The following is a 12422-nucleotide window of genomic DNA, read 5'->3' on the forward strand; positions in this document are numbered from 1 at the left end:
CTTTAACATCAAAGTAGGTGAGGCCGCTTAAATTACCTGCTCATTATGGTAAGCGTAATACCGAATCCCTGCAATCTCATGTAGTCAGTGGTTTAAGTAGACGAACCTCACAGTTATGTTCTATAAAACAAACTAACTTATCGTCCTGAAGTGACACTTTCAAGTATTTTCTTCATGGTTTACGATTGTTTAGGCTAAAGTTTTTATTACAACTGCTGTATCTTACTCAAAGGTCATCTTATATCGGGCAAATGTGAATGTTTACCATCACCGTTTTTGAACACTTGCAAACCTTTTTATTAAAGGCCTTTTTGCGCATGCGTTTGTCAAAAAGTGCGGCAGTATTTCGCGCCTGTGTGTTTCTTTAAATACGGGCAGTTTTGACACTGTGGTCTTTAAAACACTTTTCACCCCCTCACTGGTTTATTTTTGTCAACTAATAATGTCCAACAGTGGATACATGTATCAACGGGGAAATTGTGTAATTTTTGTTAATTTCTTTCTTAAAAGTCAAATTTCCACCACATCTCAAATTAGGCTATGTGTTGTGTTTACTATTATTCTCTTTATATTTTTTTTATATTTTATTTTCGAATTATTTTATTAGTATTTACTGTTATTATTATTAAATATATTTTTTAACTCTAATATAAACATTTTCACTTTTTTTTTTTTTTTTTACATAATTTGACAAAATTACAGCTTAACAAATTTTTGGTAAAACTTTTTTGTACTGTTAGAGCCAAAATTTCCACAAAAAATCTTTGTGGAAAATTGGTATTGTCACACAGTAAATACAGAAATGATTTGCATTTATTTCACTCTTTGCTGTTATGATCAGATAACACCAAAAAAAAAAGAAAAAAAAAAAGATGATTTGTTCACTTTAATTAAAAAACAACAACCGGGACATAAAAGTGCCAAAAGTAAAAGAAACACTGACTCCTCCTTTTCTTGTAAATGCATGAGCAAAGTTGTGTGTGACGCTCGGACTCATCCTTTCAGACCTCTGTGGGAAAGGTCGAAAGTTGGAGGATGTCCCCAGAGAGCTGTGGTTTTGTTATTTTCTGTAAATTGGGTTGTTCCCAGGAAGTGGTGTTCCAAAGCAGGCCATGGAAAATACACCACCTGTTAGGAGTGGTACCACTGAAAGCACATAGGACGATGTCCAGGCACTGACCTGCCAATGGCCTATTTTTGGATGTCAGGGGCACTACTGAGGACTACTCTGCAGTTCAAAAGTTTGTGATCAGTAAGACTTGTAATGTTTTTTTTAAGGAAGTCTCTTATGCTCATCAAGGCTGCATTTATTTGATCAAAAATACAGAAAAAAACTGTAATCTTGCAAAATGTTATTACAATATAAAATAATGGTTTCTGTATTAATATCCTTTAAAATATGATTTATTTCTGTGATGCAAAGCTGACATTCCATCAGCTATTACTCCAGTATAAAGTGTCACATGATCCTTAAGAAATCATTCTAATATGCTGATTTATTATTAGAATTATCAATGTTGGCAAAAGTTGTGCTGCCAAATATTTTTTTGGGGAACTGCGATACTTTTTTCAGGATTTTATGATGAATAAAAAGTTAAAAAGAACAGCATTTATTCAAAATTTGAATCTTTTCTAACCAAATAAATCTATGCTATCATTTCTCAACAATTTAACACATCCTTGCTGAATAAAAGTTTTAATTTTTTTCAAAAAAGGAAAGTAAATTAAATAAATCCTCTTCTTTTTAACTTTTTATTCATCAAAGAATCCTGAAAAAAAGTATCACAGGTTCCAAAGAAATATTAAGCATCACAACAGTTTCCAACGCTGATAATAAATCAGAATATTATTATGATTTCTGAAGATCATGTGACTCTGAAGACTGGAAAAATGATGCTGAAAATTCAGCTTTGCATCACAGGAATAAATTAGATTTTAATGTGTATCAAAATAGAAAAATTGTATTTTACATCATAATAATATTTTACAATATATTTTTTTTTCTTTTTTTTAAATCAAATAAATACAGCCTTGATGAGCATAAGAAACTCCTTTAAAAAAACATGAAAAATCATTCTGATCCCAAACTTTTGACCGGTAGTGTATATGTGTGTGTGTGTGTGTGTGTGTGTGTGTGTGTGTATATATATATATATATATATATATATATATTATTTACTTTAAACTTTAAATTATTTTGCTTTTTTAGAACTGCAAATTCAAGATCACTACCGTTATGGTAATTTTCTGTCTTCCTGTTCTAGGGAATTTTGTTTATTGTACATAAGTATATTACGCATAAGTGAATCACACTACCTGAATGACTGGAGTTGCATTGTTTCAGCTGCACTGCTGTCTCACCTCAGAAAACACAGGGAATGTGGCTACATGAGACTGTGCGGCTTGTATTTGGTCTTTGCAACTGCCCTTATGTCTTGTGCAATCTCTGGCATTGTGGAGCTGTGCACCCTCTCTATCGGCCTGATCTCTTCGCTTTGAGGGCTCTGATAAGGGAAAGGGTGATTCTCATCTCAACCAGTCAATGGCCTGCACTGCCTGAGTACAAACACTTTCATTCATGCTCTCTTATCTCCACTTAAAGGCCTGAGATGTTGTGAGACACAGGGACTGTGTTCTTTGTTGGATGTGTGAGACAGTTTGGTTTTGCGTCTTTGACTTATCATTGTATTCAGTTGTATAGAACTGATGTACTGTAATGTGTTGATGTCGTTTGTCAGCACACACTGTATCATGAGGCAAATGTCAGGAGGGAAAATGTCACTACATAAGAAAGGCAAGACATGGCCTGCATTAGAACAGGCTTTTTAGTTTGTTCATTGAGAAACTTCATTGTTGAAATGTGCTGAATTGTATTAATTAGCAATGAGCTCATGATTAACCCTTGTTGTCTTTGCAATTCCCCAGAGGCTGGAGAAAAATTGCTCTTCCGTGATGTTTAGAGAAGCGGCAATCTATGGATAATGATGCGAGCCGACAGAATTCTGGCTTATGCAGTCTGTCAGTCTGCGAGCTCATTTATCCACCGTGGTCATGCAAGATCCCATCACACCTTATAGAGTTGCCTTTGTCAGGTGAGCAATACCAAAACAAGCAGTTCTCTCTTGGGCATTTATTGAGAAAGATGGCAAAACTTCACTGATGCATTACAGTAGCGAGACACACATTCATGTTGTGACGTGTACATGAGGTGTGGAGATCAAATCAGAATAAGAAAAATCATTTACAAACTATTGAGAAATCAAGTGGGATTTTAAAAAAAAATTAATAATTTTTTGTCTTTTTTTTATAACAGCTTGATATGTTTTAAAGATGAAATCTAGGTTTGCTAACAAACTGCTCTGTGTTTTGACATGCAATGTCAAAAGCATTCCTAAAGTGCATAGTCCCATCAAAGCATAACATACATTACATTCTGTGGGGCTTTATCTTATGTACTGTATATTGTGTGTGTGGGTGTGTGCATGTTTAATTTATGTATATAGCAATTAACTGGAACTTATCCGGAAAGTAAAGCAGAATTTTATTTTAAATTAAAGTCACAGAAGAACATGTTTTATCATGATACTAAGCATTTAAAATTAAAATTAAAACTTAAAACAGACTCTCATGTTGATCCAAACATGTACATACTGTGATGTCTTTCTTTCTCCTGCAGAACATTAAAGAAAATATTATAAAATATTACTAAAACAGTCCAAACATAATTGGACACCACTGACTGAAACACGTTGAGTCTGTTTTCAAGATGTCTTTCTTTTTTATTTTTGTTCCAAAAGAACCTGTTTGGAATGGCATGAGGGTACATGATGACTTTTTTTAGGGATAAAAACTAACCCTATAATTAACCCTTGATTTTGTATTCAGGCCAAGGATTGTAAGGTTGTAACATTTAGAATTTTCCTTAATGATGATGACTGATGAAAGTGGTTTGGTGCGATGTCTTTATTCATCTTTGTGTGAAAACCCCTAAGACATTTTTTTTTTTTTTAAATACCCTGATTAGTGTGCCTTCATTTGCAGGTGATACATGAACAAGAGTTCACCAAACCACTACGGGAATTTCCATCAGCAAAACCTCACAGATACACTCATCTGTGTTTCACATTTTTAACTCTGTCTGATCCGGTGCCTTGTTTATTGTTCCGCGAAGGTTTTTGGAAATGCTTGCCCAAGGCATGCTATATGCTCTGAAGACAAACTTCACCTTTTCTGTTAAAAGACTCCACACACCCTCCATTAGACAATGCATAATGTTTACTGAACCTGTTGTAATAATTGTGAAATCATTACACAATTATTTGTGAAGTGGATGTGGAACAACATGTTATATACTTATGAAAATGAGAATGACTATGAAACATTTTAAAGTCTTCAAGCTGAAGTTCATGGCCTTGTCAGTTTCAAAACATCATAGTCCATTTCCCTGCTTACATAAGCTAATTCACCAAGAAAGTTTGTGGCTACTGAGCAGACAAATGTTCTTTGTAAAGTGAACCTGCCAGACATACATAAAATTGATTGTTGAGATACATGTCGAGTGGAAGTTAATGGTTGTTACTCAATTCCTGTTTTCTCTGAGATTGTTTTTTGGCTAATTTCATTTATCTCTTGTTGTGCACGGCTTACTCCGCTCAGCTCTGTATCTCTTTAAAGACAAGTCATTCAGTCAAATCCTTACATGATTTTATTCAACATCACATTCAGATGCATTTACACCCTGCACACAAACCATTGAGGTTGATCATTCAGCTTCTGTGAGCTCAAGTAACACAGCCAATTGAAGCAAATTGTTTAATGAAACCTCAAAGATGTGAATGTATCGCAGTGTTGTGCGCTCATTGTGCATGGATCGGAATGTATTTTGAAGGCATTCTCTCAGGCTAATGGTTCAGATTGGGTTTCTTTCTCTCTCCAATACAGATCTGGCCCAGAAACCACTAATGGTAGCAGTTTAAACCTTAGACTACTCAGTTGCTGCCCACCTCGAAATGACTAAGTTGGCTGTGCCTGAAAGACAGCATTGTGTGTGTAAAAACTACCAGGGTGACAGACAGCAGGACAGGCCTTCAGTAGACTTGCTTGAGGTAGCCTCGAATTAGAGTGTTAATTTTAATTAATTTAATTTTACCATTATTATCTTTGAAATTATTTTGCAATAAAGTGTCAGATTATAGCCTGTTAAATTTATTTATGCACTATTAAAGCAATAAGCAAAAATAAATGTATTTAAAATTGTAATTTAATGCCTGTGATGGCAAAGCTGATTTGTCAATGGCCAGTACATCTTCAGTATCACGTGATTCTTCAGAAATCATTAAAATATACTGATTTGGTGCTCATGAAACATTTTTATTTTGTTATTATTATCAATATTGAAAATAGTGGTGCTTTTTAAGGATTTTTGGTTGAATAGAATGTTCAAAAGAACAGCATACATTCTTAACATAATTCTTTTGTAACATAAATGTCTTTACTTTCACCTGTATTCAGTTTAATGCATCCTTACTGAATAATAGTAAGTATTAATTTCCTAAAAAGGTTTTTTATAAAAGTTATTGACCTCAATTTATTATTTTGTATTTAATATTATTATTAACTTTAAAAAGTAGTGTATGTTAATCTGCATTTTACAGTGGCTTTGAAACATCATTATCAAATCAGATATTTTCACACACACGCATACACATATGCGTGTGTGTGTGTGTGTGTGTGTGTGTGTGTGTGTGTGTGTGTGTGTGTGTGTGTATATATACAGGTGCTGGTCATATAATTAGAATATCATCAAAAAGTTGATTTATTTCACTAATTCCATTCAAAAAGTGAAACTTGTATATTATATTCATTCATTACACACAGACTGATATATTTCAAATGTTTATTTCTTTTAATTTTGATGATTATAACTGACAACAAAGGAAAATCCCAAATTCAGTATCTCAGAAAATTAGAATATTGTGAAAAGGTTCAATATTGAAGACAACTGGTGCCACACTCTAATAAGTTAAGCCTTTAAATGGTCTCTCAGTCTAGTTCTGTAGGCTACACAATCATGGGGAAGACTGCTGAATTGACAGTTGTCCAAAAGACGACCATTGACACCTTGCACAAAGAGGGCAAGACACAAAAGGTCATTGCAAAAGAGGCTGGCTGTTCACAGAGCTCTGTGTCCAAGCACATTAATAGAGAGGCGAAGGGAAGGGAAAGATGTGGTAGAAAAAAGTGTACAACCAATAGGGATAACCGCACCCTGGAAAGGATTGTGAAACAAAACCCCATTCAAAAATGTGGGGGAGATTCACAAAGAGTGGACTGCAGCTGGAGTCAGTGCTTCAAGAACCACTACACAAAGACGTATGCAAGACATGGGTTTCAGCTGTCGCATTCCTTGTGTCAAGCCACTCTTGAACAACAGACAGCGTCAGAAGCGTCTCGCTTCAAAAAAGGACTGGACTGCTACTGAGTAGACCAAAGTTATGTGCTCTGATGAAAGTAAATTTTGCATTTCCTTTGGATATCAGGGTCCCAGAGTCTGGAGGAAGAGAGGAGAGGCACACAATCCACATTTCTTGAGGTCCAGTGTAAAGTTTCCACAGTGATGGTTTGCGGTGCCATGTCATCCGCTGGTGTTGGTCCACTGTGTTTTCTGAGGTCCAAGGTCAACACAGCCGTATACCAGGAAGTTTTAGAGCACTTCATGCTCCCTGCAGCTGACCAACTTTATGGAGATGCAGATTTTCATTTTCCAACAGGACTTGGCACCTGCAAACAGTGCCAAAGCTTCCAGTACCTGGTTTAAGGACCATGGTATCCCTGTTCTTAATTGGCCAGCAAGCTCGCCTGACCTTAACCCCCATAGAAAAGCTATGAGGTATTGAGAAGAGGAAGACGCGATATGCCAGACCCAAGAATGCAGAAGAGCTGAAGGCCAATATCAGAGCAACCTGGGCTCTCAAAACACCTGAGCAGTGCCACAGACTGATCGACTCCATGCCACGCCACATTGCTGCAGTAATTCAGGCAAAAGGAGCCCCAACTAAGTATTGAGTGCTGTACATGCTCATACTTTTCATTTTTATACTTTTTAGTTGGTCAAGATTTCTAAAAATCCTTTCTTTGTATTGGTCTTAAGTTATATTCTTAGATATTTTCTGAGATACTGAATTTGGGATTTTCCTTAGTTGTCAGTTATAATCATCAAAATTAAAAGAAATAAACATTTGAATTATATCAGTCTGTGTGTAATGAATGAATATAATTGACAAGTTTCACTTTTTGAATGGAATTAATGAAATAAACCAACTTTTTGATGATATTCTAATTATATGACCAGCACCTGTATATATAAACTATGGCAGTACTTTATGACAATAGCTTTTTAACCTGTTATTTCAGGTACATATAGTGAGATTTTCTTTCCTTATTCTTCTAAGAAATACTGGATATTTTGATTGGGGTCTAGCTTGCCTCCCAGGATGTAACTCCTCAGTCTGTTTACAATGTGTGAAGCACTGTACCATCCACGTACTGCACAGTTGGTGTGTTCGAAATCAACATGCGGATCATTGAGCCAGCAGTTTGCATGGTTATTTGTGCTTTTGAACCCCAGCCAAATGTGGGAGATGAATTTCAGCTAGGGATCATCAATTCTCTTATTTCTCCTCTCCAAAAACAGTGTTTTGTGCAGAGGAAAGTGGTTTCTCTCCGTGCATGCTTCACACTTTGACCAGAAATTCTACCAGTGTTTCATTGTAGTTGCATAGTTATTCCACATTTCTAGGAATCGGTCTTATTTACTAGTGATTATTTTTACATCTACAATGTAAAAAAAAACCACGCGTTGTGCAATTTGGCAAGTTGTCAGATTATAAGTGGCCCCTTAAAATGTATGAATGTCATTGCATTAGATAACAGCATATCAAACCACATTGTCATTTATTTTCATAAAATATAGCACAAATATTCTTTATTAGCAAAACATTCACACAAAAAAAGAAGTTTGTTAGGTTTGTAAAGATAAAGTAATAGATATACTTTTCAAAATTTGATATACTGTGGATATACTATTCAAACAAACCTTTTTGGTTGTCAGACTTTAGGCATTTCACACTTAGTTAATGTGATGAACTGCACTTGTGATTACTCTACTAGGGCATCTCTGTGAACCTGAGTTAATATTTCCAATAAAATGACCTGGGAACCAGTTTGTTAAAAGTCCGTAAAAATTAAAAATGTTAGTTCTGAGAAAAGCTCATTTATTTGCTGATGCCACTTGTTTTTTTTCTAATCTAATGCAATAACATTTATATAGTTTAAGCACTGAAATACTTTTTGCAGCCACTGCATAAAGTGACTCGTGTGTGTCAAAATCAGACATAAAAAAAAATTGGAGTCCAAGTCTAAGTCAAGGTTATTGCGTTAGGGGTCATTGCAGAGTGGAATGATGGGATGCCACCTGACCAGTCAACAAAGCCTGCCAATACTTCCGTTCCATCAGATGTCTTTCGACACGGCCCTAAGACGGCTTCCCTTGAAAAGAAGCTTGAGGATTTTTCCCTCTTTTAACCTGAGTGGCAGGCATCTGTGCTCCTCTGTTTACTAAATAAGCCACGGGAGCTCAAGAATCCATTTCATGTAATAGTCATCATCACATCAGGGGAAGATACTGTTTGTCTGGTGTGAGATGACTCATTTTTTCTCAGAGGGAAACTGAGAGCTAGTCAGTGCAGGTATAATTAGGGAGGTTTGAATGATGAAGGGATTTTAGGTAGAACTAATAAAGCTTCACTTTTTTGATGTGACCTTTGATAATGAAATTGCAAGTGCTAAATCAAAACATTCCTGGGAGCTGAACCTTACAGATCATAAAACTCTCAGTGAATGAAAGGTCATGGACCTCCCTAAGCTTGCTGGACAGGTAACAAATCTACCTTCAGCTTGATTTAAAAACCAAAAAAGTTAGGATGCAATCTTAAGTGTACCCCATAAATATTATCATTGTCCTTCTGGAATGTGGTTGGAAAATATAGTTCTGTATATTCACAGTGTCAGTTTTATTAACCAACAAATGACTACATACTTGACTTTGCCGTTACAACCAGATTCAAGTTGCAAGTAGAATATCATAGCAGTTGACCAACTGCTTTGCGCACACTTGCACTATTTACTCTCGAGTTCTTGGACAGGTGGAAAAGTGAGTTCTTATTTACTTTGGCTCTGAGCTTATCAGCAGAGATGGGAACTGTGTTATGAAAGACATATTTGTGGGTGGCCTTTTGCACGTTTGTGGTTTATGTGCTTGCAGACAACTTAAGCCTTTATGTTCAGCAAACTGTGTCCGTGTACAAAGAATAAATGTATTTCAAAAGTTGTTCAGCGATAACATTTTGTGATTGTCATCTTTGTAAATATTCTGTTTCGACAAAAATATTAAGCAACACTACTGTAGAAGCTAAGAGTATATTTAGTTGTTTTTTTTAGTTGTAGCAGGCATTAGTTTTTTATTTTTGTTGTTGTTGTTTTTGTAGAAAAAACTCACATTTATGCTTTCATGAAATCCATCTCCTTGCAGACTGACTTTGCCAAAAAGTTGTTCCCATCTCAAGGTCAATGCTCTGTGATTGTTTAAGTAAAACAGACTGCTGTGTAACTGATACAAAAATATCCTTCTTTTACAGAGCCTCTATAAAAGGGAATTAATTTGGGGATTAAGGAAATCGGAGAAGGCAAGAGAGCTACCTCTGGTGAATGCTCTTTAACCCAGACTTTCAGCACCTGACTGGCTACAACAAAGGGTAATGGTGGTGATGACGGACGCTGCTGCTGTCTCTCTGTGTGGCGCACAGTCTGCGCCTGTTTTAGTGTCACGGTTCTCAGAGGCTCAGACTGGCTGCTACATTACCCCCACCTCTCAATCAAAGCCCACTGTCAGACCCCGAGCAAACAGGAGTGTGTTTCATGTGTTTGTAGTGGTCTGAAAAATGAGTCGGTCATTCCAGTGGATACATAGAGTTATGATTACAGGTGTCAGACTAATGTTTTTCTGTGACACTTCAAAGTGCAAATTATATTGGAATTTAAGTTTCATCTACGGATTCATCATAAAGTAAAATGATAATTATCTAAAAATGAAAATGCATTAAATTGAATCGATGGGGACATATCAAAATTTCAATAGTAAAGATTGTCATTGCACAAAAAGCTCTACACGTCCTTCCACCCCTTACGTAATTGTTTACTAAATATAAATTTAACAAAAATAATATTACTTGATATTTTTTTTATTTAAATATATTTTAATAAAGTAGAAATATAAAATATTTAAAAAATATATACAGTATATACTATTATATATTTTGCATGTATATTTTGTTATACATTTCAATTTTTAATAATAATAATTAGTATTTTATATATTTTAGATTCATACTTTATGTTCTTTTTATAATGTATATTTTATTTACACTACTGTTCAAAAGTTTGGGATTGGTACATTTTTTCATGTTTTTGGAAAGTCTCTTATGTCCACCAATGCTGCATTTATTTGATAAAAAATACAGTCAAAACTGTAATATTGTGAAATATTGCAGTCTAAAATAGCTTTTGTCAATATTCAGTATACACAACAGTATTAAGTAAAAGAGTAACAAAAAGTCACTGTTAAATGAAAGCTATTTTGTGATTAAAAGATTAAACTGCAAAACAATGTAACATACTGAGCCAATTCCAAGCATTTGTTATTGTAAAAGGGATTTTTCTCCTTTAAGATGGAATCTTCCTCAGGTTACAGCCTGTGCTGCAACACGTCCTGTCGTATAGGCACAACTTGCGGCCAATTACAGGAGGAAGCTGTGTCTTCTGCTGGGTAATTTATGCCTTGTGCCCCAACCAGGAAAAATGCAGAATATTGCACTGTTAAATCAACATTGCAGAGTACTGCAGCCCAGGCGATGAATGTTAAAGCAATTTATTGAGCATTAAGACCAGTTTTAATGCCTACAGCATGCCATTGATATATCCATTGATGGTAATGATGAGACTGTGGTAGGTAAACAAAGAGTTTTCTGTGCAGAGAGTAACTGTAAAAAATCAGGCTTGTCCGTGTGGCTGCAGGGTGGAACACAAAGCGCAGTGGTGGTAGCCATCATCGACTGAGCAAACCTCTAAGCAACTGGTGACAGATCTGTCGGGATGCATGACCACTTTACACCATGCACTGTGTGTGTATGCATGTGTGGGTCACACGCACACACTCAGTGTTTTTACTGGAGACTCCTTTACAATGCTCCTGAGGAATTCCACCAGTGTCCAGTGGTAAAAAGCAGTTTCCAAATGTTCACTCTAAATAACATACCCTACTTGATGTTTTAATGTGAGCTGCGGCGCATTCTCTGCCCATGTTTGTGTTTTATACCTCATTATTAAGCACAACAGGTTACTTGATCATGGAGGTGGGCCGGTTTTCCTTTAGATCACTATTTCAAAGGGTCTTCAGGAGTGAGATATCAAATAGGAATGCCCGTATTTAGAGTTAATGGTTAGGAATTGCTCTGAGGTAAAATAATTTGTTTTCACATTAGCTCATCTCCAGCCTTCATTCCTATCCTCTGACCAATAAAGTGTACTCGGGTGCATTCTTTCATCTTGTGCAGAGGCAGAGAATGTAAAGGTGTTCAGATATCAAAAACTATTAGCCTTTTCATGCTTCACATCAGGTTGGCTCCTATAGGTAATGACGCTTTGTGGGATCATCATTTGAAGATGTCTGACTGGAGATTAATTTGATGTGGCTGGTGTGTGTTCACAATGATTGCAAATATCCTTTGAAGCATCTTGCTTTGGCAGAGTGAATAAAAGAAATATGACTTCTCTAGCCTGACGTAAGGGATATGAAGCTGTGGTACATACTGACCTGCTTACCCAATTGCTTAGGCCATATTCCCTTTTCACATGCCTTCTTAAATAAGAACGACTGCTGTGGTTGTATTGTTAATGAAGTAGTCCACTCAACAATGAAAATTCGGTCATCATTTACTCACACTTTCTGTCTTGTGTGGAAGATAAAAGAAGATATTTTTGTTGAATGTTGGTAACCAAACAGTTTTGGTTCCCATTGACGTCCCTTGTGGACAAGTTATAGACAAGCAGTACTGTGAACAGAAGTGGGAAGCGGAACTGTTTGGTTTACCAACATTATCCAAAACAATTTCTTTTGTATTCCACAGAAAGTATGTCATAATAGACAATAGGCAATGCTTCTGTTCATTTATTCATTTAATTATGCATTTTTGCTTTTTATATATATATATATTTTATATTATTTTTAATAGAGGTGTTTTAATTAGTGAGCTGTGTTTAATCTAGCACAGTTTGCACTGTTAAACCCACACGGAAAAGAAAAAAGT

The 12422-nt window shown here is 35.7% G+C and overlaps 1 long non-coding RNA gene across 2 annotated transcripts; it reads left to right on the plus strand.

Annotated features, from left to right (window-relative positions):
• LOC122146720 lies at nucleotides 1–10236 on the plus strand. Of its 2 annotated transcripts, none has more exons than XR_006161240.1 (3): nucleotides 1–48; nucleotides 2926–3092; nucleotides 9696–10236. It is a non-coding gene; the product is annotated as an uncharacterized LOC122146720 (long non-coding RNA). The 2 variants fall into 2 exon arrangements; XR_006161238.1 differs by lacking the exon at nucleotides 9696–10236 and adding an exon at nucleotides 4042–4519.
• The last annotated feature ends 2186 nt before the right edge of the window (nucleotides 10237–12422 follow it).

This window comes from Cyprinus carpio, chromosome A11, assembly GCF_018340385.1.
Source record: "Cyprinus carpio isolate SPL01 chromosome A11, ASM1834038v1, whole genome shotgun sequence".
Lineage (NCBI taxonomy): Eukaryota > Metazoa > Chordata > Actinopteri > Cypriniformes > Cyprinidae > Cyprinus > Cyprinus carpio.